Here is a 13,876-nt window from a genome sequence, read left to right as displayed (position 1 = left end):
TTTGCTGTTTTCAGCTTCATAACATGTTATTGTCTATACACACTGGACAGGTCACCAGACTATCACAGGGCTGACACATAGAGACAGAAAACCATTCACTCACATTCACACCTACGGACAATTTAGAGTCACCAATTAACCTGCATGTCTTTGGACTGTGGGAGGAAGCTGGAGTACCCGGAGAAAACCCACGCTCACACAGGGAGAACATGCAAACTCCACACAGAAGCCCTACCCTGGATTTGAACCAGGGACCCTCTAACTGTGCCTAGTTCTTGTCATTCGTGTGTTAATTTATAGTTTGCACCAATAGTGAGTTGGCTACCCCACTTCATGATGCCAGCTGTATTATCCCATTGAATAATGAGTCTTATTGTCATTTGTTACATGTCAATAAAGGTTGGTGGCATTCAGAGCAACAATGCAATCTGTGTGAAGCAGAGAGAGAGGAAAGAAAAACAGACGCAAAGTACTACAACAGTCAACAACTTAAATATAGAATAGCATTACAAGAAAAATATGAAAAATATACTTACAAATTTAAATGCATACAATGTACAGAGATACTAGTGCAAGATGTGCATTTGTGAATTTATGTAACGTATACAGACAGTGTTCATAAGAGGGGTTTACGACTCCTTGACTCCAGAACAAATATGACAAACAACACTAATACTAATATTGTTTTTACAGTTGTTTTGCGACTTTTAGTTAAAGTGGAAACAGACGTGTTTTTTTGCTTTATCAAGGCCAGGCAGCTTTATTTGTACAGCACATCTCATACACAAGGGCAATTCAAAGTGCTTAAAGAGCAATAAAATATAACACACTATAAAGGATACAGAGAAGAGTGGAGCAAAAAAAGGTATAAAAGGTTTAACTAATTACTAAATTATTTACAATCTTAAAAAAAAATCACCATTAGAAATAGCAAAAGTGCAGACAAGAGGTGCAAAGATAAAAAGATTATTTAAATTATTTAAAAGTGAGTTTTGCAGTCATTACAGGGTGGAGTAGGCAGAGTAAAAAATATTATGTTTTTAGCTTTGATTAAAAAGTGTTCAGAGTTGGACTTGTCTATCATCATCTGGGAGGGTATTCCAGGTTTGTGCTGCGTGATTACAAAACACTGTTTCATCATGTTCGTCATTATGAAGTGAATTTTGATTGCACAGTGGCTATAAAATAATGACATCATCAGCATTTAGACTGGTTACCTATACGCCTTGCTTAACTATGGAATTCTATCTGCCACTGGGTACGATAGCCCGGGAAAATGAAGGCTCAATTTATGGAACAAAGTAAGTGTATTAACCATTGTGCAACCTGGACAGGAAAAGAAGAGAGCTTTTGTTTTCCTCTGAAGCTACTGGAAGTAATCCCAACTTACCAGAGTGTAATGGTGCGTTTGTTTTGTACTCGGAGGTCAGAAGTGGGAATGATGTCACCTCCGAGTGGACAACAGTTTTTGCATTCTAGTTGACAACGGTGGACAGGTCAGAAAAAAACATGGATGTTACCGTTCTACCGTTGAGCTAGCCGTAGCCACTGTTAGGAACATCAGTTGATAACATCGCTCTATGTGGTATTTTGCACATACAGATAGCATACTATGGGTATGGCTGACCTAATGTAAAACAAATAAGGTAAAATTGCTATAAACAGTACTTTAGGAGAGTGTTTACTCACTATGTATGTGACCGGCAGCCATCTTGAATTTGTAAGTTGGGGATGATGCAGTTGCTCAGAGTTTCTGAGTTGAAAATCCGATCTCAGGGTGCGTTTGAGTTTAAACTTCGGACTCTCAACTGGGAATTTCTGACCTCCGAGTACAAAACGAAGTTCTTTGCCACTGTCCCGAGTTCCAGGAATGGTGGATGGTGAAACAACTGAAAAAAAAAACATAGAAACTGCACTAGTTGCTAGGCTGTAAGGAAAAATGGAAAGCAATGAGGTTGTATTCCCAAGTACAAAAGTTGTCTGTGTCCACTTAAACTGAAGGATTGGACTACGTCTTCCACTACTGGGTTTCATTTTCATTTTTGTGCAATGTCATGTTGTGCCGTGTTGATGCCAAGTGTTTGCACCATGAGCTGTATAACTGGCAGGTTGTGAAGGCCTCTGTAACAATGTTGAGACTATTTATTCTCTCAACTCGCCTAATCCTTTTAGTGTCATGGTTGGCTGGTGGTTATCCCAGCCAGCAGGCACGAAGACACCTCAACAGTACATCATGGGGCTTAGACTTAATTTAGAGTCTCCACCTCAACCTGTACTCGTATGTGTGGTGAACGGAGCAAATGGGGAAATCCACTTGACATATAAAGAGTTGGAGGAACATGGTGGTAGAGAGGAGCTCTTACCAAAGTTTAATTTCATCTGAAGTCACTTGACACGTTTTTGGATCCGTCTTCTTCATATGTGTTTGCACTCTTTTTACCCAATACTGTCATTCCATTTCTTCATTGGGTGCTTAGCATTGTCGCCTCACAGCAAGAGGGTTCCTTGTTTGGTGGGTCGGGGAGCCCCCATGTGTGGAGTTTACATGTTCTCCCCGTTTTTCTCCGGGTACTCCGGCTTCCTCCCACAGTCCAAAGACATGCAGGTTAATTGGTGACTCTGAATTGCCCGTAGGTGTGAATGTGAATGTGAATGGTTGTCTGTCTCTATGTGTCAGCCCTGTGATAGTCTGGTGACCTGTCCAGGGTGTACCCTGCCTCTCGCCCAGTGTCAACTGGGATAGGCTCCAGCTGCCCAGTGACCCCCAACAGGGTAAGTGGTTATGAAAAATTAATGAATGAATATTTCTTCATAGTGTAATTTCACTGTTATGTTTCTATCTACTCTGTACATACACTTATTGCATGTCTCTCTTTGCTGAGAGAAGCATCCGTCCTCTACCTAAGGTTTCTTCTTTTTGGTTTCTTCTTTTTTCTGTCTTAGGGTGTTTCTGTTATTTACCTAAGGTAAGGGAAAAATATGGAGTGAAACAAACGTGAATGAACATGATTTATGTAGGAAAAATAAACAAACAAGAGTTTGTTAAAATCATGCTGACCTTTATTTCACTAAAATTAACAAGGATCCTTTTTCATTCGTTGCCTTTTCAATTATTGCTAATGATTGATTTTTTTTTTTAAAAAATGTTGAGGGTCATGAACTTTTTTTGGCATCTGAAGGGGGGCATGGCAGATACAATTTGAAAACCACTGATTTTAGAATACAAATGTTATATAGATCATAAGACCCTTCAAGGGGAGTTTGTCATTTAGGGCTATATGAGTAAAATTGACTTGACATGAGAACAAACTCCACACAGAAAAGGGCATTGACTGAACCTGGTATCTGCCAGCTGTGAGACAGACATCCAAAACATATCTGCTGTCACATGAAAACATAATACTTCGAGTGGTACTTCTATTGAAAGATATTACTCTTATCTGTTGGTTGAGCAAAATTTCTAGAGGGGTTTTGGGGCCTTGTAAACATAGACTGTATATAGCTACTGTGACGTCACCCATTGGTTTGTGCACTCCCATTTTGAAGCCTTGAGTTTGGCATTTCAGCCGTCCTAATGTTGATTAAAACTGGAGTAATTATAAAGGAGAAAAAATTGGAGTTTCTAATAAACAATTTGATTTTGGTGGCCAAACACTTTATCCATAGATGTAAATATCTAAAGCTTAAGCCTCACATCAGTGAATGGAAGAGTGAACTCAAGCTATCTGCAAAACCTCTTCAATACATGATGGCCCGAAACACCCGGAAATTCTTTTCCTTATTGGTCCTGTTTCTATTACTGAACTAAGACCCTCACTCTTTGTTAATGTAAGAACTCTTTATTTGATGGTTATGTTTTGATTTGTGTTTTGTCTATTGTAAACCACTGAATCGACACAGTTAGGTCTTTGAGTATTGACATATGCTTTAAAGTTTGTATTTGAATTATGCACAATGGGAAAAAAAAGTTGGCCGTCGCCAGCTTGGCTTTTTGGAGATGGAAGTGACCATATTTGGACAAGAGGTTGGAGCAGTGGAGGAATGACTCATAGACTGTAGCATGCCTTGCAGTCAGCTTCACACTCAAGCCCTGCCCATAATTATGCATAACTTTAAGCCTTAATTAAATGTAAATGGCTGAGTTATATAAAAATTCACCCCCTGTACAGTTGTCATGAATGTTGAAATTTGCTATAGAGACCAGAACCGCTTTTCGTACCAGGCTGTAAACATGTTTATTTCTGCTGTAAAGTTGGGCATTTTAACATGGAGGTCTATAGGGACTGACTCACTTTTGGAGCCAGCCTCAAGTGGCCATTAGAGGAACTGCAGTTTTGGGCACTTGCACGCTGGCTTCAAATGAGAAGGTGTTATGTAAGCTCTTGGACAGTCTTGTCTTGTATTGTCTTGTCTTCATATATGTTTACAATCCATCTAACAATCTCCATTTTTGTACGTCTCTGAAGTCTTGCACACCCACCCCACCCGCACTCTCAGATCTTCCTCCTCCATCCACCTCACTGTCCCTCCAGCCTGTCTGATGGGACCATCCATGCAGTAGTATAACCATCTGAAGGCTTATGCATGGATTTATGCATCAAATAGTGGCTTTAATTCTGTAGATGATCTTCAAACCACCAGATTGAGATGTATTTCAGCACACTGTTGGTGAAACCAGCCGCTTCTTCATTATCTTGGTCACTTCAGAGTGAGAAATTCCCTCTACGCACTCCTCAGTGGCAACCTTATCTCCACCATCGAACTGAGAAAAACAAATAGGATTGGAGTGTGTGCCGGGCCAATATGTCACCACTCAATGAGCCAGATCTGGAGCTGAATAAATACCCGTGTCTGAATCTCATTAGCAGACGCCGAAGTCCACTCTAAATGAGACTCCAGTGGCATCTGATAGGGAAATGAATCAGGAAACATCAAGTGGTGAACACCCACAAGAAATGACTATGAATCTGATTACAAAGCGGGGTGATCACCACCGTGTGCTCGCAATTACACAACCATCTGTACCGGGTGTCGCGGGCATATGGATTATGGTGTCACCCACATCTGGATAATCGGAGGGATGTGCATTACAGTGGCGGTAGCAAAACACAATTATTCAGTGCACGAGATGATGGAGTGCAAGGAGAAGAGTGTGTGGAGAGGAGGGGAGGGGAGGGGAGGTACTAATCATGCACTGTAGTGATGAATCTTCTGTGTGTCATGGTGGTAGATTGATCATCTGAATCCTTTTCAAACTTTGAGTGTTTTGTATGTGCGCATGTTATATTTCCACAGTTTACCATATTCTCTTCACTGCTGTATACTCATAATGATTAAATGATCTATTCAACAATGTTGTGATCCTGCATTTCTTCCCTTATATCCGAGGTTCTTATCCAACATGACTCACTGTATACTGAAAGATCAGAAATGGGTTGAGTGCCTTGCTCAAGATTTATTAAGGAGTTGTTGCTGCTGTAGGGACTCAACTTTAATGAGTGTTGCCTGTCTGTATCCTCAGCTTGTTGTGTGAGTCATTGTACCATATAAAATATTGATGTTCTCTCCCAACAGTATGTTGTTGCTGATGCTGTTAAAGGGACACTTCACCTCTAGAATCAAAAATACATATTTTTCCTCTTACCTGTAGTGCTATTTGTCAGTCTAGATTGTTTTGGTGTGAGTTGCAGAGTGAGGAGATGTCTACCTTCTCTCAGATATAATGGAACAAAATGACACTCAGCTTGTGGTGCTCAAAGCGCCAAAAAATACATCAAGGTTCCCACACATAATACATTTTCCATGACCATTCACAACCAGCCCCTCTCAACTCGTCAAATACCCTCGCTTTTCCAGAGATGACGGCTTCAGATACAACCAAACAGAGGCACCTTTTGTGGCAGTATGATTCGCACTAGGCGCATCACTTTTAGAGGCAGCATGCAACAACCCAACTCGTCAAATACTGCCGCTTGTAGTGCCATGTTTTGTGCCTTGAAACAGGTAAATTTAGGTGAACTCCTGATATTAAATCTAAGCAGAAGCAGCAGCTGATGATATGTTAGTCTATATCTAATTATCTATTGTTGTTCACTCACTTTGCTCCTGTTTACTGATCAACCAGTTTTTAACTCCTGTAAATTAATTAGCTACTCTTCACGTTTTGTCTCATTTAATGTAACCAGTGTGGCTAATTGGTACATTGTCTCCTTTTATTTAAATACAATTGATGCCAGGATGCAATAATATCTCACATAACCCATTCTGTAACATCTGTATCTCTTCTAGTATCGTTTTTGTGAACAAAGGCCAAAAAGATTTTCCAATCTTTGAGATAAGCTATGTTTGGACTTGGACATGGATGGAGCGCCAGTCACTGGTAGCAAATGCCAGCGAGGCAGGATAAATGTGTATTAGAGACACTCTCAACTTGGGCAGGTTCACAAACTGTCTGACTGTGGGTTACAACTGACAGTTAACAAATAAAAAAACGACAGAAAAAGACCAGGACCCTTTCTTCACCCTTGATTCTGTGTAAAACTAATGTATAGAGAGTGTTGTGGTGAGTTGTCGGGAACCACAGAAGAAAATCTGACCTCGCTGTCTCCACTATGGCTTTCAGCAGCATTGATCAGTGCACACAGCCAGTCAATGTGAATCTGAAAAATTCAATCATGACCCTGGCTGGCTGACCTGTCTGGTCGAGGGTAAAGTTCAACGGTCAGACTGTTACCATATCAACTCAACCCTGTGGGAAATACAGGGGGGTCAATCAAAGTGTCATTTAACGCTAGGGAGAAGGCAGGTCTGGGAGACCTTCAAGAAGCAGAGAGACATGTGTATTGATTTAGTTAAAGGTATTATTTGAGTTAGAAACAAAGCTTATGACATACACACATATAAAGGTGGGTACACATGCTCTCTTAATGGGCTCATGTGTAATAGTAACTTATGGTAAGATATAAACAATTTGCATATTTTATGTGTAGTGTAACTTCAGTATTTTTCACCCTGGACCCTATTTTCCAATGTCTATGTGTCAAAGTGACCAACGGAAGTGGACCTTTTTATCAAATAGCAGGAAGCTTTTTGTTTGACCAGAAAGAGTCTTGAAATTGCTATCTGCAAACCCACCAGACTCCATTTAAATAAACAGTAATTGTATCTTATGAGGATACAGTTCATTCAAAAATGACAGAATAAAAAAAGAAGAAACTGGAGAAACTGTCTTTGCTCCTCTTTTCCACTGTTCCAACAACCACCAACTCTGGTCTGGCCAAAAAACTTGATTGACCCAGTTAGATGTGAAAATATGCTGGCTCTATACACGCTTAAATTACTGTTAATTCAAATGGAGTCTGGTGGGTTTGGCGATAGCAATTTCCTGTCTCTGGTTTAATAAAAATGATCCTACTCTTTCACAAAAAGGTCTCTCTATATAGTGATCCTTTCTATAACCTTACATACTTAAATGTGTAAAATGTGTAATAGGAGCCTGTCAGTGCAACCCAGTATCACGGCAAAGTGTGTAATACACTCACTGGTCCCTAGGGGATCCCACGTCAAGGTCACGGTTGTTGCTTTAACTTACTCTACTTTACCAAACATTAATATAAAGCTATAAAAAGACTCTTTCACATGACGTTAGCTGTAAAGCTAGCATACATAGTAAAAGAGCTAACTATAACACTACTCCTGAAGACCTTCGGCTCTACCGCCTAATGAAATGTAATTAACATGATAACACTCACAGTCAACCTAAAACATCTTAGACAGGAGGCATTAGCAAATAAAAAATAAAGAAACTAGCCATATATCTTCATCTTACCTGGCGACAAGGGGACGGGAATCATCTCTACATTAACCTTGCGTCCATAGGCATTGAATAAATTAGTGCCCCCCGCTGGTACTGCACCTTAGCGCAGGCGTGTCCTTTCAACTGTGACCTTGATACGGGATCCCCTAGGGACCAGTGGGTGTATTACACGCTTTGCCATGATACTGGGGTGGTCAGTGGTAAAAACAAGCACTTTTAGTGGACGTAAAATGTCGGGTGAACATGCCCTGAGTGGTTTAATTGCAACCTGTGAGTGACCACTTTAAAAATTGTTGTGTCCATTAGTCACTTAGACACAAACAATGTACATTTACTTAAGTAGCCTAAGCTACTATGCTTACAGTACAAATTTGAGGTATTTGTACTGCACATAAATATTTCCATTTAATTCCTGTACATTTCTTCTCAACTATAGTTCAAAGGTTATATTGCATCTTCTACTTCAGTACATTTATTGGAAAGCCATAATTACTAGTTACTTTACAGATTACGATTGTACATACAAAACATAAAAGTTTGTGAAATACAATGCACTGTAACAGATTAAACTACTACAACAGAAGTCTATATAGCAGGGGTGTCAAACATACGACCCGGGGGCCAGAACCGTCCCGCCAAAGGGTCCAATCTGGCTCACTGGATGACCTTGCACACCTAATAGTGATGCACTTGAAGCTAAGACATGCCAGGTTTCAGGAGCAAGTTAAACACTCAGTTGCCTTCTTTTTTAAATGTAAAATTCTGCTTTAGAGGCTTTTCCACCCCGACCAGAATACAGTTCTTTTCTTTCACTTTAGTTTAGTGTGGTGAAGTGACATCCTTGCTATATAGAATAGTCAAATTTAGCCCCAACTCAAGCACATACAACAGCAGAGTGCCACTTAAACATTAATGCATCAGTTAAAATAATCCAGCAGCATAATATATACCACAAGGGCCATTTTCTAGCTGTTTTACTTTTGATACTTTTAGTTCATTTTGCCAATAATACATTTCTTTACTTTTCATTTTAAATGCTTTTACTTGTCATGTAATATTTATATTTTGCAGTATTGCTAATTTAACCCATAGGAAGGATCTGAATATTTCCAAAACTGAATATCACTTTGAAAAGGGCAAGGACCTATCAATGAAACAGTAATGTGACTTTAAAGCCACATGTCATGCTATTTCTACACAGCAGAGACCCACATCTCCTCCTCCTCCTCCTCCTCTTTGCCTGTATTAATGCATTATTCCTACATTAGAGCAGTCATCTGAAAGCGACCGCAGGCTACACAACTCCAAGCTAAACGTTTGAAGTGTACTGAGACGGCAGGTGACAGTGCAGTTGCCTGGAGCATGTCCATTAGAGAGAGTGAGTGAATTATGACACGGCTTATATCAGTGTCAGTTTCTGCAAACTGGAGGGAGTCAATCACTGTGGGTCTCACGTGATGCAGGACCACATCCTCAGGGATCTTTGCAGCATTTCAAAAGCCATTATTTGTGCATCCCTTCCTGTTAATCCCAGATTTCTTAAGAAACAGGTTCTACAAGTGTTAGAGTGATCTAATGCAGATGTATTTTCTCAGAATAAGTGGGAAAATGGGAGCTGTTGGTGTTAGGAAGAGCATCTTAGGCAAGTGAAGGACAAAAGAAAAGTGATAATCCAGAATGCTGGGCGCGCACAGGCGTGTATTTCATGCAAAACAACACCAAACATTCATGCTAAGGAGTGATTCCACCAAACCTCGCTCAAACAAACAAAACAATTTCCTCTCTTGCGGCGTCATTTCAAAGCTCCTGTCATTGATCTTTGAGTTACAAATAAGAAAATAATGCGCAATTAATTTTGAGTGATACATCACCGTACTTCACTTAGCAGACTGTGCTGTAATAGAAAGAGAGATAAGTGACGGTGCTTTGCAGCTAATCAGACGTGAGCTGTGTGGGTGGGCATTAGCCCCCCATACAGACTGTGTTGCGTTTGCCGAGCGGCACTCAGCACTAATCAGATTTATGACATGCATAAACATAATTGTCTGCCTTTATGGATTCAAATGATTCACTTGAACAATTAAGCTTCAGTAAACATTAATTTTCCTTCTCAGTGCTTTTTTTAAAGCTCCCTGTACCCACTCTTCTTAATTTCTTTGTTTCTCTGTGTCATATCCACAATATCTTTATTCCTCTTATGACCAACTTAACATCCTCTCACATATACTTAGTAAAGCACAAACACAGACACACTAATATGAGGCACATCTCTCCCACTAGGAGAAGACACTGAGAGGAAGAGATGACAGACGCAGCAATGCGCTATGAAAACTTGTCAGTTTGTCATCCTTCAAAGTCAGCAAAGACCGCACCTGCCAAGGTCACTGTGCTGTCGGTGGGGGTGGAGAGTGGCGAACGTGCTACAGCGCTAAAGGTGTCACACCACCGACAGCCATGATTGTTTCTATTTTCATTTGAGATGAGATTAAAGTCCTTGGGGGCAGAGATATCAATCTGTTGTAACATAATGAGTCTTTTCTAGTGAGCAAATAGACACTTGGGCCAACAATGGCCCCGGTCGATATTTGTCTGCCACTCATGATTATATGCACAGAGGAGAGACTGGGCACTGAGTGCGAGAGAGATAAGAGGGGAAGACCGGTCTTTCACCAGAACCAAAGACTCTGTACATGTGCATAAAACCATCATATCTTAATCTGACTTAAATGAGGAACAGCATCACACAGAATACTACATCTCTGGAAGTTTTGGATCAATGCAGTAATGAAAATGATGACGTATACGCTGCATATCTTCAGATGGTGCTTTAATACTATTGGGAACTCAGACGCGTTGGGTGGAATAATACTGTAATAGTAATATCTGCTACACACACACACACAGACACACACCCACACACCCGCACACACACCATCCTCCTCTCCCCACAGCATCCATGTGTCAGAGTGATGAATGTCTCCTTCCTGTGAGTGACCTCCAAGGTCAGCAGTAGCGGGGCAAATGCAGCCTAGCTGCCTCATTTCCCCGGCAGCTACAGCAAGGTAACAGCTCAGGCATAATTCACCACTGCTTGGCCACAGCTCTAATCGCAAATGTAATCAAACTGGCCGGGGTGCTACAGGCTCTGCAGCGCTGGGCTGGACTGAGTCAGGGTGGGGTGGGCTGAAGGGAGGATTTGTTTCATTGATTTTGAAGCTGGAGCCTGTGGTCTGTATGCACATGCACAACGGTCAGATGAAACACGTTCATGTTAATCTGCGTCCAAATTTGCACAGGGATGCCGCACACACACGTCTGCACACACATTCCTACACAAGGTCTAAAGCCTTTATTACACTGCATCATGATGCAAACCCAGCACTGTGCTTACATTACTGTCAAGTCCACCATCTGTCTATGTGACAGACTGCACTTTAGCAGACTGCTGGCATACATGTGCATATGAAAACATACTGGACCTAAAGCATGCTTCACCGCACAGACTCAGCTACACCTCAGAGAGGAAGACGAGAGCTTACTAAGTGGTGTCTCTGTCTGTCGGTCTGTATGTCAGTCCTTCAATTTTCTCGACAACTGCACATCTGATCGACTTCATACTTGGAGAGTGTATTGCTGAGAAACCAAGAAGTACAGTGTCGAGTTGAGCTCTTAAGACCCACAGGACATGTTTATTAGTGGTGTATTATCTACACACTGTGTAGTATATAGAGAGGGGACTCTATTAAGTGTTACATCACAGAACGGCCTGCTAGGTACAGCTCGCTCACCATCACTTGCTACAGTACACTTAAGAAGAGAGAGAACCTGAAGATGTTACATTGAAGCACACTTAAACATTTCAAACATCAACACATTGCTTGTTGGCAATTCACAATTCAGATCTTTTTCTGAAGGACTTGTTAACGTGCCAGAGCGTTGGCCGTGCTTTGGTTTCATGGCCACACTTGGAGGAGATGCAGAGATGGAGATCTCGCATCCTGGTGATACTCCACATGCTCTGAATGCAGTGTGCCTACTTGCTAAGGGCAACAACATCACTTCAAGTTGCGCTATTGAGGTATAAAAAATTGAGCCATTTTTCAACATTGCTCATCCAGTAGGTGATTTGAGAGGGAATAAGGGAGGATGCCATCCCCTTTGTTAGTAAAATGACCAAAATGCTATCCCCTTGTTAACCTGCCATCCCGGTGGTTTACAAAACACAGGACTTTCCCCCAGGAGACCAGTGTTTGTGAAGATATCATACAAACAGTTGTATGAGCATTTTCGTAAATTTGTGCTACGCAGCCAAGCTAATCTGTTCATTCCCGTGAGCGCTTCGACTCAAGTGAATGAGATTCTCACACACACACACACACACACACACACACACACACTGTGGAGAAGCAAGACGAGAGACAACAGTCAGAGAAATAAGTGAGTCAGAGAAAAGTAATTTCACATGGTGTGTGAAACAGAGAGAAGTAGACAGTAAAAACAGAGCTTTTAATCAGGAATGGACAGACTCTACATGTTAACTCACCCTATTTGCAGACATAAACCAGACCAGCATGTAAGCGGCAATGTGGAGCGTCATTGAGAGAGTCAAATCGAAACTCTCTGTAGGCACAGAAAATTAAATATTTTTATGGCTCTGAATCATAACACAAGTAAGATGTTATGATCAGTTTGTGATTTGAGGGATGCAATCAACCTAGTTAGAAAAACAAAAACAAATCTGGGGTGTGTCGATAGCTCAATGGGTAGCGAGCATATCACTGAGGCAGAGTCCTTACTGCAGCGGTAACAGTTCAGCCTGGGTCGGGCCCCTTGCTGCTTGTCATCGCTTCTCTCTTCTTTGCCTCTTCTGACTATCATTTAAAGCAGTAAAATATCCCAGATAATCTTAAAACAATAGCATCTCTAGGCCCAATTCTACAGACACTGAACGGGGCTTTGACTTCAATGAAGCCATAAATTGTAAATGATGTGTATACTCTGGGGACCCAACTACCTCATGGCAGGTGTATTGTTCAGGACCCAAGGAAGTGCAGTGTTGGGTGTGAAGGAGGCCAAGCAATCAGCCGGTCCTGAAGAGGCACATTTTGAAGGGACAGCTCAAATAAAAATGCGATTGAAATAATCTGAACGACAAATCAATAAGTCACAACCTATGGAAACATACTGCAGGACTGTAAAACAAAACTCCATATGCCTCGTGCCAAAAAGCCCATTTGTTCCGTTTCATCACGTATGCCACCTCTGCCTTGGGATGTGCCTGTAAATTATACATAAGTATGTCATTACGCACAGAAGCCAACGACAGTGGCCTAATGAATATGGGCAGCCTCGCAGTCAACAGCATCCTCTCACTGGAGAGATCCTATCTAGGCCACAGCATCAATCTTCCTGTCAGCACCGCAGCAACCACTATCTATGCCTCGCCATCATAAACAGATATATAATTCATGAATTAGCATTATTGTCCACTTAATTATTCAGTAGGTCTTAATCAGCCGGCAGATAATCTCTTCCAGGTCGTGGGAAATTAGATTAGGAGAGATATCATCGTTTCAAAGGTCTCACTATCTTGAGGTGAGTGTGGAGTGTTTTCTGCTTGCGTGGGTTATGAATTAATGAGAGGTTAAGAGTGTATGGGAAAGGTGTTTTGGGAGAATGATCTCCATTATTGGTAAAAATGCAATGAGAGGAGGAAAATCATGGAGGAGACAAAGAACTAAACAAGCCAGGGATGTATTTAGATTAATGGGACAATACGATGTGATTTTACAAGGATGATGAATTACAATTAGCACCCTGAGGACTGTGCACCCTCAAATAGTAATGAGAACATTAATTTTCGAAATCTTCTGTCAATGAAGGTAAAGACTGTGCTTAAGGCAAAAACCAAGATAAACACACTGTTAATGAAATGACATAATGGTCGTTGAATGTGCGCTGTTGCACTAACACACAGGTAGATTATTCCGGCAAGAAAAATAAGCCAAAAGAAAAAGATCCTCTTTGTGTTGTTTTCAGCCCCTCAAACCTCATAATGTC

This window comes from Epinephelus fuscoguttatus, linkage group LG19 (genome assembly GCF_011397635.1).
Source record: "Epinephelus fuscoguttatus linkage group LG19, E.fuscoguttatus.final_Chr_v1".
Classification (NCBI taxonomy): domain Eukaryota; kingdom Metazoa; phylum Chordata; class Actinopteri; order Perciformes; family Serranidae; genus Epinephelus; species Epinephelus fuscoguttatus.
This window is presented reverse-complemented; position numbering follows the sequence as displayed.